The sequence below is a fragment of the Hyla sarda genome, chromosome 8 (genome assembly GCF_029499605.1).
Source record: "Hyla sarda isolate aHylSar1 chromosome 8, aHylSar1.hap1, whole genome shotgun sequence".
Lineage (NCBI taxonomy): Eukaryota > Metazoa > Chordata > Amphibia > Anura > Hylidae > Hyla > Hyla sarda.
In genome coordinates this window covers 7700928-7721561 of record NC_079196.1, presented here as the reverse complement: position 1 = coordinate 7721561, position 20634 = coordinate 7700928, and positions in this window count along the sequence as shown.

Here is a 20634-nt window from a genome sequence, read left to right as displayed (position 1 = left end):
TGAGTTATAGTGTGCATGGGAGGAGTTGTGGTAGCAGTGTGGATGAGGGGGGAACTTGTGGGGTGCAAGAGAGGGGTGCAAGTGGAGTGCAAGAGAGGGGTGCAAGTGGAGTGCAAGAGAGGGGTGCAAGTGGAGTGCAAGAGAGGGGTGGTAGTGGAGCGCAAGAGAGGGGTGCAAGTGGAGCGCAAGAAAGGGGTGGTAGTGGAGCGCAAGAAAGGGGTGGTAGTGGAGCGCAAGAGAGGGGTGGTAGTGGAATGCCAGAGAGAGGATTGGTGGCAGACACCTCTGTTAAGAATAAGGGTGCTGGTTTAGGGTCTGGATCAGGTTCTGGTTCGACTGCCCCCCCGGTAGTGGCTGCTTCTCCCAGAAGCTATGCCAGCGTCACTGCCGGGGGATCAGGGGGATCCCCATCTGCGTCTGGCTCTGGTGGTCACTTGCAACAGCGCCTACTGGAGGCTCTACGTAGGGGAGACAGGTCAATCCATGTAGAGGGGAGGGGTGAGGTTGACCTGTCTTTTTGGATAGAAAGACATGGCTTAGGCGCATTCCGAGAACAAAATGGGGAGGTGGTCTGGTCCTTCCCGACATCCGGGCAGGAAAGTGGCCGTAGGAATGTGGTCCGTTTAGTGTGGAGGGGCGAAGATGTGTGTCCGCCACGGGGTAAGGTGGTTGAGCTCCTCCTCCAAATGGAATTCAGGGCAAGTGACATCTTTGCCCTGATCCACCCCTACGCTACTTCTGAGTTTGACATCAGCTTTGTTCGGCCGGAGGGTCTTGAACTCTTCTGGTCGAACTATGAGGTGGTGAAAAACTAGCCCGGCTGGCGGGATTTTGCCGTAAAGGCGATATCCCGTCAGAATTTGACCAAGAAAGTGACCGTTTTGACACGTAACGAGTCACTATCTTGCTATGATATCATGACCTGGCTCAGCCGATATGGTGATGTGACGGACATGCCAAAAAAGAACTATGACGAACATGGGATCTGGTCTGGGGCCTGGACGTTTTCCGTCAAACTGAAGCGTTCGGGGAGCACTGTTGCCCACATCCCATCAGCTGCTTTTCTTGGGAGAGACAGAATCCAAGTTTTCTACCAGGGGCAGCCCAAGGTCTGTCACAGGTGCGGCAGCCCCACCCACTTTAGCGCAGCTTGTACCGTGCAGGTCTGTGCACTGTGCGGTGGGGTAGGTCATCTTGCCGCATCCTGTAGGCAGATCAGGTGTCATCTGTGTGGTGTCTTAGGACACCCTTTCAGCCGTTGTCCTAGCGCCTTTGCCCGTGCGACGGTCACCTTGGCTGGAGACAGCAGTAATGTTGCTTCAGCTGGGGAGGGCACGAGTGCGGGTGAAGGTGCAACAGGGTCAGTGAGGAGGAAAAGTCCCGCCAAGCTGAGGCGGGAGGCTAATCGGAGAAGGAGCAGGGAACTGGAGAGTTCCCATGTGGCAGGGGTAGCTTCTGGCCCTGCTCCAGAGGTTACTCCTGAAACTGCTGAGGCCCTGGAGGAGAATGTGCTGGATGAGGAAATGGGGAGAATCTGTAAAGAAGAGGGCAGCAAGGCCGATCTTTCCGATTCCTCCCACTGTGAAAGTGTGGATGAGGAGGGTGAAGAGAGGCTAAAAAAGAAGGGCAGTAAAGGGAGAAAGAAGAGGTCGGAGCCCTCTAGTCCCCGTGCTGCAGACCAGGTCCATAGCGGAAGCTTACCTGCCCCCCCTCTGATTGATCTGTCTAACCGGTACTCTGTCCTTGAAGACATCTCCTCCCCCTCCATGGAGGGGGGGGGTCAAGGATGGGGTGCCTGAAGTGGGGGAGCCTCCAGGGGGAACTGGGCCCTGTCCACATGGGGCTATTTCCTCAGGGGATGGGGCCAAACCAGAGCCAGGCGGAGATGGCGATTTAAAAATGGACCAGTCTGAGTCCAAAAAAAGGTTTAAAGAGAAAGAAGCCTCCTCTTCCGGGGATGAGGGGGTAAAGAAAAAACAGAAATGATGGGGTTAGGGCTATCTAACTCAATCACCCATGATGGTGGCACTCACCCCATTGACGCTGGCATCTATTAACTGTGCCAGCATAAAGTCTGATACGGCTAGATTCGCAGCCTTTGATTTTCTCGGCCGTGTTGAAGCCGATATTTTGTATCTGCAGGAGACCAGGTTGTCAGATCTAGCCTCCCTGGTGAAAGCCAGAAGAGAGTGGAGGCGCGGCCCCTCCCACTGGTCTCTTGCGGCTGAGCCGTATAGTGGGGTGGCGGTCCTTTTTACCGCTCCTGTTGAATGCAGACGGGTTATTGAGTTAGAAATGGGGAGGTGCCTGATCATAGATGTCCTCATGAAGGGACAAGAGCTCCGGCTTATTAACATCTACGCCCCACAAACAAAGTGGGGACGAAAAGATCTCTTTATGAGGATTAAGCCCTTTCTTTTTACAAGCCGACAGGTGATCTTTGGAGGGGATTTCAATACTGTCACGAGATCCCAAGATAGGAGAGGCTCCAATGATCGGTTGGCTTATGATAGCATAGCTCTCAATAGTATAGTTAGGGAAGCTCGCCTAGAGGACGCCCACATCTGGAGCCCCTCAGGCCACGCGGGTTTCACCTATCATCGAGGTAGCTGCAGGTCTAGAATAGACAGGTTTTATTTGAAGGAGGAAGCTGTCTCTTCTGCAGTGTCCGTGGTTGAGGTGGAGTTCTCCGATCACTGTATGATTTTGTTTTCCCTGAATGTTTCAGAGACCCCTTGGATGGGTAAAGGTTATTGGAAGCTGAATTCGGCCCTCCTGGAGGAAGCGGAGGTAAGACAGTCCTTTGAGGATTTTCTTCAGAGTCAGGTACCTTTACTGGGCCTATGTAGTAGTAAGTCAGAGTGGTGGGAGATGTTCAAGAAGCGGGTTGCGGGGTTCTTCCGCCAGCTCTCGAGCCTCAGGTCCCTGAATAGGTATCGCCTGTATCAGGGTCTGAGGAGGAAACTCGAGCTTCTCGTCTCGACTGGAGGTAGCCGAGAGGATATCTCCAGAGTGAAATCCTTGCTGATGAGGTGTCAGTACGATAGGCACGCATCTTTGGTTTTTGAGAGGGATTTCGGGAAGTAACGCTCGCCCGACCCTTACAGAAACTGTAAGATGTCAGTGAGTAGTAAAGTCATTTCAGGACTGATTGATAGTACGGGATCTCTGAATCGGTCCAGATCAGGGATCTTGGAGGTCGTCAGATCCTTCTACTCGCACCTCTTGGGAAGGAAGGATCTAGATCGAGACGGGATGTCGGCTTTCCTGGCTGAAACCATTCCTGAGCCAGGGGTAGACCCCTCTCTTGATGTTTTGGCAGAAAAAATCAGGGAAGAGGAAGTGAGACTGGCGATTGAGGGGCTTGCCCCCAAGAAGTCACCAGGTCGGATGGCTTAACATCCGAGTGGTACAAGACCTTTAAGGAGTCTTTAGCTCCCCTCTTGACTGAGGTATTTAATGAGTGTCTCTCCTCGGGCACTCTGCCGAAGTCAATGAGGAGGTCAGCCCTGATTCTTCTCTCAAAGGGTAAAGATCCCAGCCGTATTGAGAATTGGAGGCCCATAGCTCTTCTCAATACGGACAGGAAGCTTCTGGCCAAGATACTGTTTAATCGGCTGGTGAAGTTTGCACCCCGGCTCCTTTTGGGGGCCCAGCACTGCTCTGTTCCAGGCCGAAGCACCTTAAGTGCTGTTCTCGGTGTCCGGGAGGCAGTGGAGCGGAGTAGTGCAGGTCTCTGGAAGGGGTACTTGCTGTCCCTGGATCAGGCCAAAGCATTTGATCGGGTGAACCACGAGTACCTCTGGTCCGTCCTCCTGAGATATGGCTTACCGTGTGCTTTTATTAATTGGCTTAAGACCTTATATGCAGGGGCAGAGAGTTTCCCGCTGGTGAACGGTTGGTCTGGCCGCTCTTTTGAGGTGGGGTCTGGAGTCCGTCAGGGTTGTCCTTTGAGCCCGCTTTTATACGTGTTCGCAATCGATCCCTTCGTCCGGAGGGTAGATTGTGGGCCGTTGGCGGGAGTCGGGATGAGTCTGGCGGAGCTGGATGTCGCCCAGAGAGTGGTGGCGTACGCTAATGATGTCACCATTTTCGTGTCCTCGAGAGAGGAGGTCGATGTGGTGATGTCGGAGGTGGAACGCTACTCGGAGGCATCCGGGTCTAAGATCAACCGGGATAAGTGTGAAAGTCTCTGGCTGGGAGGGGGAGATCCCACTTTTGATCTCCCGGACACCCTCCCAGGACCCCAAGACTCAGCAAAAATTCTGGGCATCACATTCGGCCAGGATGATTATCCCACCAAAAACTGGGACGGTAAGCTCCAGGATGCCACTCATAGGGTGGATCAGTGGAAGGGTTGGTCTATGACCCTCAGGGAAAGGGTACACCTGATCAAATCGTACCAGCTCCCCTTGTTTATCTATCTGGGCAGCGTATGTATCTTGCCAGATGCTTACTACACTAGGGTCTACAGCCTGTTTTTCCAACTGTTATGGGGGAACAGGTTGAACCTAGTCAAGAGGGAGGTTACGTACCGCACGAGGAGACTAGGGGGTTTATCTATGGTAAATTCTGTGGTGTTCTTAACGAACACCTTCTTGAAAGCCAACATCGCAAACCTCTGGTCAGAGAGGGCTCCTCCGTGGGTACTCTCCTGCAGGGAATGGTTTCGGCCTTTCTTCCAGGAATGGGAGACAGGAGGGCAAGTGAAGGACCTCCGTACGCCCCATAGATATCTTCCGGCTTACGCTACCCTGACTTTGAAGGCGATACGTCGGTGGCGTCTGGGAGTGTGGGAGATCAGGACCCAGTCAAGGCAGTTCCTTGACAAACGGGTTCTGTTGACCCACTTCCAGAAGCCTCTGGCGCTCAGGGACTGCCCAGGTCGGGATCTGAGGGTGGGGTTGTATCTCTTAAATATGAAAAGGATCCCCCAGAAGTTTTGGGACTTGGCCTGGCACTGCTTTCAGGGGAAGCTATATGTGAGGGACAATTTGAAGTGCAGGAGATCTGATGACCGGGGATGTCCCCGAGAAGAGTGCGGGGACATGCTGGAAAGCATGGACAATTTCCTGCTTCATTGTCCCTTTAATATAAGGGTCTACAACCGGGTGGGCGCTTCCATCGGCTGGAGTCAACTTGCCGGCCTTACCTATCCAGAGTGGGCTTATGGGGCATTCAGGAACCTGGGTGGCCGAGATCGGGGCACTTTGTTTTTAGTCAGCTTTAGTGGTTAGGTACTACACGTGGAATGCACGGTGTTTAGTGTCTAATCAGCGCAAAGTCCTCTCCGAGGTGGAGGTCTGTAGGAACATCACCGGTGACCTCGGGAAGATCAGGTCTTTGGAGTATGGCAGTCTTGGTACCAGTAGGGCTTCTCTCCTATGGAGAGGGTTTTCTTTTGATGTGCCCTAGGTACTAGACCTTTTGGGTAGAGTACCCTGGTTTTGGTTAGGGACAGTGATGTAGGGACAGGGTTAGGGTGATAGTAGGGTCAGTTTATCTTTAGGGATAATGGTAGGGTGAGAGGTAGGGTGCAGTTAGGGAAAGAATATACATTTTGTATGTATCAGGATTGCCATCCGTCTTCCTGGTGGTGGGCTAATGCATGTGCACCATAGCTTTTTGTTTTGTTTTCAGATGCTATGGTTATGAAGGGCTTACAGGCACCGAACTTGGGCCTAAAGTGGGTTGTATTGTTTGCTTATGTATGTTAAAGCTGGTTATGGTTAAGTTGGTTGGGAGGAGTTCTAGGTTGGGAGGGTGTATTTGTGGGTGGTGGTGGTCTTTTCTTTTGGTGGACCTGACATGGGTCAGTTGTGGACTGGACATTGAGGACTATGAACTGAATGGAAAAAAACTCTGACCCATGTACAGGAGGGCGGGTGGTGTGGGTGAAGGGTCAGTTTAGTGTAGAATGTTCTTTTATATTTGTAGGTGTGTTTTCTATTTATTTATAGGTGTATATAGTTTGTGTATAGTATTGTACATAGTAGTGTATATAGTTAGTTATGTATATAGTATGTATAATGTATGTAATATTATTATTTAAAAAAAAAAATGGAGCATTTATTTATTTATTTATTTATTTTTATTTTTTTAAGTATATAGTATTTATAGTAGAGATAGACATGGCAGTCGAACCAGTTTTGTTTTTGTAGTAATGTTTCTTTAGTATCCCGTTGTGGATTTATTTTCTTTGATTTATATATGTAGTATGTAGTAAAGATGTGTGTAAGCATGTGTGTATTGTGTTTTCTGAGATATTTTCCCGAGTTTGGGTATTTTGAGTTGAATTTAATTTATTTATTTTTGGTTTCTTGGTTAAATGTAGTTAATATATGGATATATATGTGTGCATGTGTGAGTGTGGTATAGTGTTATTATTATTATTATTAATATTATTGTTTAAAAAAAAAAACATGGTGTGCAGTGTGAGTGCTTGTTGTGTTTTCTATGTATGATTTTTCCCGAGTTTGGGTGTTTTTGAGTTAAAGCGAAATAGTGCTATATTTATGTTTCTTATGAGTGTGTTGTTTGGCTATGAAAGGTGTAGTTGTAATATTTCTAGTTCTAGTAGGAAAGCTGGGCTGGCCGGTTAGGCAGGATTTTTGTTCTTTTATTTAAATGTAAAGTTTGGGTTTATGTTATTTCATGTTGTTGTTTTCCGTTATGGCAAAGTTGTGCTGGTTTATGTTTTGTTATGATTTATATTTTTCTAATAAAAGATTTACAGGATATAACTCAGGATCAGTAATGTAATGTATGTACACAGTGACCTCACCAGCAGAATAGTGAGTACAGCTCTGGAGTATAATACAGGATATAACTCAGGATCAGTAATGTAATGTATGTACACAGTGACTTGCATTTGGGGAACGTGACGTCACAAGCCTCCAGCGCTGAACCAGACTCTAAACAAACACCGGGTGCAGCAGGGAGATTATGGGGGTCCCCAGTGGCGTGAACCCCGCGATCAGACATCTTCTCCCCTATCCTTTGGATAGCAGATAAGATGTCTAGGGGCAGAGTACCCCTTTATGGGGATGTTAGGAAAATCCTTGAGGAAGATTTTATAGGAAATACTCCATATAGATCTTAGATGTAGAGAGGGAGTTTTCTTATTCTCTCTCTGGAGCTACTATACATCTTTAGAAAGAATCACAGTCATGTCATGAAAAGTCAAGGGGAAGTCTACCACAATCCACATGTTGTCAAACAAGACAATGTGATGGACCCAGCTTTCCTCACTGCAGAAATTAGATCTCACGTTATCTTGGTAAGATACAAATGGCTTCTCATTTGATCAACCCCTTAACGACCAAGGAGGTATATTTATGTCCTTGACTGTCTCCCGCTATATACCGCGTGTCATATCGGGTCGGTCCCGGCCCGGGGCCAATAGCGTGCGGCAGCGATCGCGACCCTCCGGCATTTCCCTTTGGCGATTGATTGCTCCAAGCCTGAGATGCAGGCTTGAGCAATTGACCGCCTATAACACTGATCAATGCAGAGCTATGGCTTTGCAGTGAACAGTGTAAAATATCAGTGTGTGCAGTGTAATGGCCCCCTATGTGAGCTATAACACTGCAAAAAAAAAGTGTAAAAAAAGTTAACTAATAAAAGTCCAAATCACCTCCCTTTTCCCATAACCCCCCCCCCCCCAAAAAAAAAACATGTAAATAAAAATAAATATAAACATATGTGGTATTGCCACATGCGTAAATGTCCGAACTATAAAAATATATCGTTAATTAAACCGCACGGTCAATGGCGTATGCGCAAAAAAAATTCCAAAGTCCAAAATAACATTTTTGGTCCCTTTTTATATCATGAAAAAATTAATCAAAACCGATCAAAAAGTCAGATCAATACAAATATAGTACCGCTAAACACTTCAGATCACGGCGCAAAAAATGAGCCCTCATACCACTCCATACGCTGTAAAATAAAAAAGTTATAGGGGTCAGAAGATGACAATTTTCAATGTATACATTTTCAAACCTATATAAGTAGGGTATCATTTTAATTGTTTGGACCTACAAAATAAAGATAAGGTATCATTTTTACAGAAAAATGTACTGCGTAGGAACGGAAGCCCCCAAAAGTTACAAAATGGCGTTTTTTCTTCAATTTTGTCACACAGTCATTTTCTTTCCTGTTTCGCCGTAGATTTTTTAGTAAATTGTTCTCAAATTGTTCTCTTTTTAGTTGTATATCACAACATTGAGATTGTAGTTTGTATAGATTTGTTTACCGTCACCCTACTCCAACATATTGTTATAAACAATTTTCCCTTAAACTAGGGTTCTTTTTCTGAGCTTTCCCTTCATATTAAGTGTACAGTAGGTCAAATATCCTGTACTGTGTCTTTAAGAGTTCTTACCAGAGTCATGTGTAGTTAGTTTAGAGTGGGCGGAGTGTTTCACTTATCACTTCTATATTTATATATCTATAAATTAGATGTTACCCATTCCTGAATATATGATATGAGGTTCTCTCTCCCCAAGTTATATACTTTATATCTGTGAATGATATATGAACTGACCTTATAAATGTTGTTATACTGTGACATAGTTGGTAACTTCTGACTTGTAGTTTACTGTATGTAGTGTTTGATGTAAGCTTATAATGCTTTATTAATAATTTTTATATACTCATATCTAATCTATATTTATATTTTTCTGCAATTCACCAGGTAATAGACTTAAAGGGGTATTCCTTCCCTAGACATCTTATCCCCTATCCAAAGGATAGGGGATAAGATGTCTGATCACGGGGGTTCCACCACTGGTACCCCCCGCAATCTCCCTGCAGCATCCGGAGTTTGTTTAGAATGCTGGCTGTGGCGTTGGAGGCTTGTGAAGTCATGGCCACGCCCCCTCATGTTGTCACACCCTCCCTCTCAATTCAAGTCTATGGGAGGGGGCGTGGTGGCCGCCACGCCCCCTCCCATAGACTTGCATTGAGAGAGAGGGTGTGAAATCAAGAGGGGGTGTGGCCATCACAGCAGAGTGTGCCACAGCAGAGATCGTGGGGAGTCCCAGCGGCGGGACCCCTGCGATCAGGCATCGCATCCCCTATCTTTTGGATAGCGATTAAGGTGTCTAGAGAGTACCCCTTTAATGGAATCATGACCCTTTACTTTACAAATATAATGCAGGATGTCACTGTTTGAGTGGCATAAAATAGAACCCATATGTACTGATCACCCCGTTCCTTTTAGTGCACGATCTAATCCCAATCATACTGGACATACGTTGATAATAATTCTACGTGCCGTTTCTGTGTGTTTTGGGGCGGCCATCCTTATGTATCGCAGTCTGTTCATGTTGCCTTTTTTTTTATTTTGAGCATCTTTCCACAGTGTTGGGATAAATGACCCCTGGTTGTATTTTCCGCCTTTACCGACTGCACATGAATCAATGAAGACAAAGAGGATAAAAACAGTTTAGTGAGGACTCATTAGGTCACAGCGGGGGCCGGAGCGCTGCCCGATCCTATAATGGTTCCAAAAACTTCAAACCAATGAAAAATGATTCTAAGGAAGAAATTCAGAGCTGGAAGGAAGTGGAGGAAGAATCTACAGAATGATGGAGCAGCCTCTGTGATAGACACCGGCTCTACATTCAGTCACATTATAGAGATGTCTGGTGATAGATAAATGAGCTGGTAACAAGCATAAAGATGGCCCCTCTGTTATGTACATTTAGATATCAGTGGGGTAAAAATGTATTTAGTCAGCCTCCAATTGTGCAAGTTCTCCCACTTAAAAAGACTGTAATTTTCATCATAGGTTATAACCTCAACTATGAGAGACATAATGAGGAAAAAAATCCATAAAATCACATTGTCTGATTTTTAAAGACTTTATTTGCAAATTATGGAGGAAAATAAGTATTTGGTCAATAATAAAAGTTAATCTCAATACTTTGTTATATCCCCTTTGTTGGCAATGACAGAGGTCAAACGTTTTCTGTAAGTCTTAATAAGTTTTTCACACACTGTTGCTGGTATTTTGGCCCATTCCTCCATGCAGATCTCCTCTAGGGCAGTGATGGACTCCCTCCAAAGATTTTCTATAGGGTTGAGATCTGGAGACTGGCTAGGACACTACAGGACCTTGAAATGCTTCATACAAAGCCACTCCTTTGCTGCCCGGATGTCGTGTTTGGGATCATTGTCATGCTGAAAGACCCAGCCACGTTTCATCTTCAATGCCCTTCCTGATGGAAGGAGGTTTTCACTCAAAATATCACGATACATGGCCCCATTCATTATTTTATTTACACGGATCAGTTGTCCTAGTGGTGTTCTTTGGATGCAACTTAGCAATCTTTCTCCTCCAAACACGAAGAGTTAAGTTTTTACCAAAAAGTTCTACTTTGGTTTCATCTGACCATAGGACATTCTCCCAATCCTCTTCTGGATCACCCAAATGCTCTCTAACAAACTTCAGACAGGCCCGGACATGTACTGGCTCAAGCAGGGGGACATGTCTGGCACTGCATGATTTGAGTCCCTGGCGGTGTAGTGTGTTAGTGATGGTAGCCTTTGTTACTTTGGTCCCAGCTCTCTGCAGGTCATTCACTAGGTCCCCCTGTGTGGTTCTGGGATTTTTGCTCAACGTTCTTTGGATCATTTTGACACCATGGGGTGAGATCCTGCCCCAGATCGAGGGAGATTATCAGTGGCCTTGTATGTCTTCCATTTTCTAATAATTGCTCCCACAGTTGATTTCTTCACACCAAGCTGCTTGCCTATTGCAGATTCAGTCTTCCCAGCCTGGTGCAGGTCTACAATTTTGTTTCTGGTGTCCTTTGAAAGCTCTTTGGTCTTGGCCATAGTGGAGTATGGAGTGTGACTGTTTGAGGTTGTGGACAGGTGTCTTTTATACTGATAACAAGTTCAAACAGGAGCCATTAATACAGGTAACGAATGGAGGACAGAGGAGACTCTTAAAGAAGAAGTTACAGGTCTGTGAGAGCCAGAAATCTTGCTTGTTTGTAGGTGACCAAATACTTATTTTCCACCATAATTTGCAAATAAATTCTTTAAAAATAAGACAATGTGATTTTATGGATTTTTTTTTCTCATTCTGTCTCTCATATTTGAGGTTATAACCTATGATGAAAATTACAGCCTCTCATCTTTATAAGGGGGAGAACTTGCACAATTGGTGGCTGACTTAATACTTTTTGCCCCACTGTATATTTTATATACTGGAATAGTATACAAACTTTACTTTGACCTGTACTGATACTAAATTACAACCACTGCTGCACTCATCTCTATGATCATATAGAACTGTGTGGTCATAAAGTTACATCTGCACAGTCCTCTCTATCCCCTCCCTGCACTCATCTCTATAATCATATAGAACTGTGTGGTCATACAGTAACATCTGCACAGTCCTCTCTATCCCCTCCCTGCACTCCTCTCTATGATCATATAGAACTGTGTGGTCATACAGTTACAGCTGCACAGTCCTCTCTATCCCCTCCCTGCACTCATCTCTATGATCATATAGAACTGTGTGGTCATACAGTTACAGCTGCACAGTCCTCTCTATCCCCTCCCTGCACTCATCTCTTTGATCATATAGAACTGTGTGGTCATACAGTTACATCTGCACAGTTTTCTCTATCCCCTCCCTGCACTCATCTCTATGATCGTATAGAATTGTGTGATCATACAGTTACAGCTGCACAGTCCTCTCTATCCCCTCCCTGCACTCATCTCTATGATCATATAGAGAACTGTGTGGTCATACAGTTACAGCTGCAGAGTCCTCTCTATCCCCTCCCTGCAATCATCTCTATGATCATATAGAACTGTGTGGTCATACAGTTACAGCTGCACACTCCTCTCTATCCCCTCCCTGCACTCATCTCTATGATCATAGAGAGAACTGTGTGGTCATATAGTTACAGCTGCACAGTCCTCTCTATCCCCTCCCTGCACTCATCTCTATGATCATATAGAGAACTGTGTGGTCATACAGTTACAGCTGCACAGTCCTCTCTATCCCCTCCCTGCACTCATCTCTATGATCATAGTGAGAACTGTTGTACGTGCAGTAAGACAGACTTATTGGCATCCATAGGTTCTTAAAAACAAACAAACATAAAAATCTAAGATGCTAAAATGAAGAAGACGCTTTATATGAGGAGAGTGAACTGAATATTTTACCAAATCTGATTCCAAAACTGGACCAGTCCGTTCATTGTTACACGATTGGTAGAATCCTATAGGTCAAATCACTTTCACCGTATGGCAAACAACAAGCTATTATCACAATGTGAGACCTCAATCCATTTATGAGTCTTATCGGCTCACCTGGAAGGACTCCAGCACCAGCAGCCTAATTAGATTACCAGGTGCGGTGATCAGACTCCACCCCCTCTCTCTGCAAAGCCAAAGGAGGTATATGGAGCATTAGAAAATCACTTTAGTGTTAAAACAGATATCACTATGGCTGAAAAGACATGCACAATAACCTTAAAGGGTTACTCCGTCCCTAGACATCTTATCCCCTATCCAAAGGATCTCCCTGCTGCACCCGACATTCGTTTAGAGCGTCGGGTGCAGCGCCGGAGGCTCATGACATCACGGCCATGCCCCCTTCCATAGACTTGCATTGAGGGGCATGGCCGCAATGTCACAAGCGGGGCATAACCGTGACGTCACGAGCCCCTATGACCCATCGCCAGTCATCCGACACAGAGCGAAGTTCGCTCCGTGTACCGGATGTCGAGGGTGCCACAGCCGAGATCGCAGGGGTCCCCAGAAGTGAGACCTCGGCAATCAGACATCTTATCCCCTATGCTTTGGATAGGGGATAAGATGTCTAGGGGTGGAGTGCCCCTTTAACATTATTTTCAAAGTTTATGCTGCACTATATGATGCTTCTTTAAAGGGGTACTCCTCTGTAAAACATTTTTTTTATCAACTGGTGCTAGAAAGTTAAAACATATTTGTAAATGACTTCTATTTAAAAATCGTTATCCTTCCAGTATTTATCAGCTGCTGAATGCTCCACAGGAAGTTCTTTTCTTTTTGAATTTCCTTTCTGTCTGACCACAGTGCTCTCTGCTGACACCTCTGTTCATTTTAGGAACTGTCCAGAGCAGGAAAGGTTTGCTATGGGGATTTGCTCCTACTCTGGACAGTTCCTAAAATGGACAGAGGTGTCAGCAGAGAGCACTGTGGTCAGACTGAATATAAATCCAAAAAGAAGGGAACTTCCTCTGGAACATACAGCAGCTGATAAGTACTGGAAGGATTAAGATTTCTAAATAGAAGTAATTTTCAAGTCTGTTTAAATTTCTGGCACCAGTTGATTTAACAAAAAAAAAATGTTTTCTAGTGGAGTACCCCTTTAAGTCTTACTCAGCTTGCAAAATTGGCTGATGTTCTTCGTTGACTTTATTTCTTTATTTCCTTATTCTCCACAGTTGCGCGCGCCCCTGCGGATTTGCCGCCCATTTAATAAAGACATCTTCGCAGCCGCCCTGGATCTTATAATCTGCAGTGTGGATCTCCTGTTCTGCTGACTGCACACAACGCGCTGGAAACGACTTTGCCTTGCGAGTATTTTAGAAGTTATTGACCTTTGTTTCTGATATCGCGCACACAGAGAACCTGATAGCGGTAACTTACTGGATATCCTGGAGCAGCCGGCAAGTCTGGGGAGCGCAGAAAGCTCATACATTAGCCTCTCGCTTTCCGAGCCATTAATTCTCTTGTTCTCTCCCTGTTGGGAGCTTTGTTGACGGTTGTAGGAATAACAGAGAACTGTTGTAAGTTGCCGATTCTGTTACGCCGAGAAGCCGCTCCGCAGACACAGTGTCTCGCCTAAATCCGCGCTTCATGTTTCCAAACGTATTAAGTCAAGTGAATTCTGGTGGATTATATTCACAGGTGATCGGACATCATAGGGTTTTCTGTGTGTTTTCTGATTGTATGGTGATCATATCGCGCGTGCGACCATCGCCTTACATATATATATTTTTTTTGTATATTTTAATCTTTTGTCTTGCCTTCATAATGTGCAAAAAAAAAAAAAAAAGTAGCAATGTTTTCACTCCTGAGTCTCAGGCTTCAGAAAGACTCGAAAGTGAGTCAAAGTGTTACTATCTTTTGTTGCACATTATGATGTAATACTTTTTTTTTTTTAACTGATTTGGAGTGCTGCATCACATTTTATTTTTAGATAGATATGATATAGATGGATATGAGATAGATATGTGATAGATAGATAGATATGAGATAGATAGATATGAGATAGATATGAGATAGATAGATAGATAGATATGAGATAGATAGATATGAGAGAGATAGATAGATATGAGATAGATAGATAGATATGAGATAGATAGATATGAGATAGATAGATAGATATGAGATAGATAGATAGATAGATAGATATGAGATAGATATGAGATAGATGGATATGAGATAGATAGATAGATAGATATGAGATAGATAGATAGATAGATAGATATGAGAGAGATAGATAGATATGAGAGAGATAGATATGAGATAGATAGATAGATATGAGATAGATAGATAGATAGATATGAGATAGATAGATAGATAGATAGATAGATATGAGATAGATAGATAGATAGATAGATAGATAGATATGAGATAGATAGATATGAGATAGATGAGAGATAGATAGATTGATAGATATATATAAGATAGATAGATAGATAGATAGATAGATATGAGACAGATAGATAGATAGATAGATAGATATGAGATAGATAGATATGAGACAGATAGATAGATAGATAGATAGATAGATATGAGATAGATAGATATGAGATAGATAGATAGATAGATAGATATGAGATAGATAGATATGAGATAGATATGAGATAGATATGAGATAGATAGATATGAGATAGATAGATAGATATGAAATAGATAGATAGATATGAGATAGATAGATAGATATGTGGTAGGCTTCAGGGGTAGGGGTAGTGTAGTCAGGGTATTGCTTCAGTATATCAGGGTTAAGGTTAACCCTATTGTTCGTGATGCCAGGCTGAGGGCTAGTATGCTGAGGTAATTCTCCAGCCTATCGCCGCCCTTCCCAGTAATGATAGGTGCATGCATAAAATGACTGAAGGTCCAAAGGGTAGTTCAAGTTCACTTGAACTTGGATAAACTTTACTTATAGACTTGTGGTACATCCAATGAACAGTAACAGTCTCATCAATACAGTCTCTATACACTTCAGTGACTGACAGTTGTTGCGGACCTTGACTTTTTATATAAGTCTGGAGACATAGGAGATATAGGTCTGGAGACATTCAAATATGCCATCTAAAACTGCCTCTGTCTAACAACCAAAAACGCCTTTTTAACACGTTCAACTCTCTCCTTTGGCCTAAAGTACAGACCCCAATCACTGATCTCTGTGCTGAAGACCTGGCCAAATACTTCAAAACTAAAATCGATGACATTCGTGATGAAATCCTCTCCAAGTCCCCTAAAAGTTCTGATCCAATTCCCAGCCATGTCTCCTCTTCATCACACTCAGTTTTTGAGCCTGTAATGGAGGGTGAGGTTTCCAGGCTCCTCTCCTCCGCCCGCCCCACTACCTGCTCTAGTGACCCCCATACCTTCACACCTCATCCAGTCTCTCTCTCCTGCTATCAGCTGTCACCTAACTAAAATCTTTAACCTCTCCCTCTCTTCTGGGCTCTTTCCCTCCTCCTTCAAACACTCTATCATAACCCCACTATTGAAAAAAACATCTCTGGACCCGTTCTGTGCAGCCAACTATCGACCCGTCTCAAATCTCCCCTTTATCTCCAAACTCCTGGAACGCTTGATCTACTCCCGTCTTATCCGCTATCTCTCCGAGAACTCTCTCCTTGACCCCTTACAGTCTGGTTTCCGCTCCCTTCACTCCACAGAAACGGCCCTAACCAAAGTCACTAACGATCTTCTGACGGCCAAATCAAATGGCAATTTCTCTTTACTGATTCTCTTGGACCTCTCTGCGGCTTTTGACACTGTGGATCACCAACTCCTCCTCAGTAGTCTCCGCTCCATCGGTCTCAAGGACTCTGCTCTCGCCTGGTTTTCCTCCTATCTCTCTGGCCGCTCCTTCAGCATCTCGTTTTCTGGCTCTATTCTTCTCCTCTTCCCCTTGCTGTCGGGGTTCCCCAGGGATCGGTCCTGGGTCCTCTACTCTTTCACTCTACACATCCCCCATTGGAAAAACAATCAGTAGATTTGGTTTCCAGTACCACCTCTACGCTGATGACACCCAACTCTATACCTCTTCCTCCAACATCACCCCTGCACTCCTACAGAATACCAATAATTGTCTCTCTGCCGTCTCAGACATCCCCCCTGCACTCCTACAGAATACCAGTGACTGTCTCTCTGCTGTCTCAGACATCACCCCTGCACCCCTACAGAATACCAGTGACTGTCTCTCTGCTGTCTCAGACATCATGTCCTCTTTATATCTGAAACTAAATCTTTCTAAAACAGAACTTCTTGTCTTTTCTCCATCAACTGATACTGTACCTAACCCTGACATTTCCATCTCGGTATGTGGTACTACCATAACTCCCGGGCAGCACGCTCGCTGTCTTGGAGTTATTCTTGACTCTGATCTGTCTTTCACTCCCCATATTCAGTCCCTTTCACGTTCTTGTCACCTGCATCTCAAAAACATTTCCAGAATCCGCCCGTTTCTCACTACTGAAACTGCTAAAACTCTCATTATTGCTTTGATCCACTCCGGCCTCGACTACTGTAACTCTTTACTAATAGGCCTTCCTTTCTGCAAACTCTCTCCTCTATAGTCCATCCTTAATGCCGCAGCCAGACTCATCTTCCTCTCCAGCCGCTACACCGACGCCTCCTCCCTGTGCCAGTCACTACACTGGTTACCAATTCAGTCCAGAATACAGTACAAAATCCTCAGTCTCACACACAAAGCTCTCCACAATGCTGCACCTCCCTACATCTCCTCTCTCATCTCTGTCTACCATCCTACACGTTCTCTCCGATCTGCTAATGACCTCACACTAACATCTTCTATAATCCGAACTTCTCACTCCCGTCTCAAAGACTTCACTCGTGCTGCACCGGTTCTCTGGAATGCTATCCCTCAATCCCTCAGACTCAACAACAACATCCATAGTTTCAAACGTGGCCTAAAAACACATCTCTTCAGACAGGCCTATAACAGTCTCTAATTGGCCTCAACATATCCCCAACATATCCCCAACATATTCCCAACATATCCCCAACATATCCCCAACATATCCCCAACATATCCCCAACATATCCCCAACATATCCCCAACATATCCCCAACATATCCCCAACATATCCCCAACATATCCCCAACATATCCCCAACATATTCCCAACATATCCCCAACATACCTCCAACATATCCCCACACCTCTTGTTTGAATAGTTATTGTGTAATTTTATGTCTGATACTTGTCTTTGTTTGTACCCCATAATTTTAAGCGCTGCGGAATCTGTAGGTGCTATATAAATAAATAAATAAATAAAATAAAATAAATAAAATAAATAAGTCTCAGAATTTAGGGTAATTTGCGAAGATCCGTCCGGATTTAGAGGTTAGATATGGTCGGGTGATCTTGCTGAGTGCTTAGGGATTGATTACACTCACGGTTTTGTAAAGATCAGCCGTTGCCGCAAGGCTCGAGCCTAACTCACTGATGACAGCAGCGCAGATCCTTCCCTGTCAACAGCCCACGAAGAAAGCAAAAAAGTAATGGCTGCTGCTCCCTTATATGTACAGGGCCGTTTTGGATTGGTCCAAGTCAGCTGTCACTCACCGTTACATAGCCTGATGGGTAAACACCTGACTTCCTCCAAAGGTCCTTGAACTACAAACCATAGAGTCTTTGGAACGCATCACGTGACCCGCAGGTTCTGCGACGCTAACTAGGCAAGTACACTTACTATATAAATATATACATTAAATTTTAATAATTTTATTTACAAAAGGGGTGACGAGGGGCTAGCTAAGGATGAGGACCCCACCTTCACCTAGGGACTCTGACATTGGGGACCTCACCACAAGGCAGTGGATGCAATCCGGTGCCTGTACACCACAGACAGATATGAGATAGATATGAGATAGATATATAGATATGAGATAGATATGAGATAGATGGATATGAGATAGATAGATAGATAGATAGATATGAGATAGATAGATAGATAGGTAGGAGATAGATAGATAGATATGAGATAGATAGATAGATATGAGATAGATAGATAGATAGATAGGTAGGAGATAGATAGATAGATAGATAGATAGATAGATATGAGATAGATATGATATAGATAGATAGATAGATAGATAGATAGATAGATAGATAGATGATAGATAGATAGATAGGAGATAGATAGATAGATATGATATATATAGATATATATATAGATATGAGATAGATAGATATGAGATAGATAGATATTAGATAGATAGATATATATGATATATATAGATATGAGATAGATAGATAGATATGAGATAGATATGATATAGTTAGATAGATAGGAGATAGATAGATAGATATGAGATAGATAGATAGATATGAGATAGATAGATAGATAGATATGAGATAGATATGAGATAGATATGAGATAGATAGATATTAGATAGATAGATATATATGATATATATAGATATGAGATAGATAGATGAATATTAAGTCATTAGACATGGAGATGCCTCACGGGGTTATTTTTCTGGTTCGTTCTGACAATACTTTCTCAAAATGGAAAACAAAATAAAATGCAATTCTGAGTTAAATTTCTGTAGATCTAGAAATGCAGAAGATAATAATCTCCCGGAGCCTCCAACCCCTGAGGATTTATCGGAGTCTGGAGCGGTGGGTACGAGGCAGCAGAGATATAAGGAAGAGGCAGGGAGTGTCCCCCCCTCCTGTGACCCGTATCTGAGCGGCCGCAGCGGGGCCCGGTGACCTCCTCCGCTCTGGGCACTATAATTAATATTATTACAGGATATTGTCATGTATAAAAAGAGGCATGGACTCAAGGGACAGGGACATAATACTCCCCCTTTATAAAGCATTGGTACAGTCTATAGTGTATAATACTCCCCCTTTATAAAGCATTGGTACGGCCTCACCTGGAATATGCTGTTCAGTTTTGGGCACCTGTACATAAAAGGGACACTGCAGAGCTGGAAAGGGTGCAGAGACGCGCGACTAAACTAATATGGGGCATGGAACATCTTAGCTATGAGGAGCGATTAAAGGAGTTACAATTGTTTAGTCTTGAGAAGAGACGTTTAAGGGGGGATATGATAAACGTATATAAGTATATTAATGGCCCATACAAAAAATATGGAGAAAAACTGTTCCAGGTTAAACCCCCCCAAAGGACGAGGGGGCACTCCCTCCATCTGGAGAAGAAAAGGTTTAGTCTAAAGGGGCAACACGCCTTCTTTACCGTGAGGACTGTGAATATATGGAACGGTCTACCTCAGGAACTGGTCACAGCAGGAACAATTAACAGCTTTAAAACAGGATTAGATACATTCATGGAACAAAATAAGATTAATGCTTATGAAGAAATATAAAATCTCATCCCTTCCCCAATATCGCGCCGCACCCCAACCCCTTAATTCCCTGGTTGAACTTGATGGACATATGTCTTTTTTCGACCGTACTAACTATGTAACTATGTAACATTTACTGAGGTTTGCAGATTAGATATTTTACTTGCTCAATGTTGTATTTTTTCTGCTTCTAACCAGATGTTCCAAGTACATTCAGACCCCACGGAAGAAAATCATTTTCCTTGATAATTTCTTAATTTTCCCTTTAAAGCATTTTGTTTTTCTATTCTTTTTGAATTGTTTCAATGTTTTTATATTATTAGATTTCCTAATAACAAGGGTTCCAACAGAATGACAGGAATATTTTAAAAGACACATATACCCACCATAAGTCTCTCTCGGGTCACTGTAAAGTCCACAGGGGTCTTCTGGCTGATGTTGTCTTCAGACCAACTAATGGATATTCTCAACCTCACATGGCTCCTCAGAACTTTACACAACTAACCCATAATGTATCCCCTTCCCATTCTGGCCCTTCCTCTAGGGACTCTTCCTCCTTAGACCCCACCTATCACAATCCAGTTCAGTCCAATACACCTTAATACTGAATCAACCAGGCCACTCCACAGGTCTTAGCAGCCAACCTCATGGTACAACCAACCTCATGCTACAGCCAACCTCATGGTACAGCCAACCTCATGGTACAGCCAACCTCATGGTACAACCAACCTCATGCTACAGCCAACCTCATGGTACAGCCAACCTCATGGTACAGCCAACCTCATGCCACAGCCAACCTCATGGTACAGCCAACCTCATGGTACAGCCAACCTCATGGTACAGCCAACCTCATGGTACAACCAACCTCATGGTACAGCCAAACTCATGGTACAGCCAACCTCATGGTACAGCCAACCTCATGGTACAACCAACCTCATGCTACAACTAACCTCATGGTACAGCCAACCTCATACTATAGCCAACCTCATACTATAGCCAACCTCATACTACAGCCAACCTCATGGTACAGCCA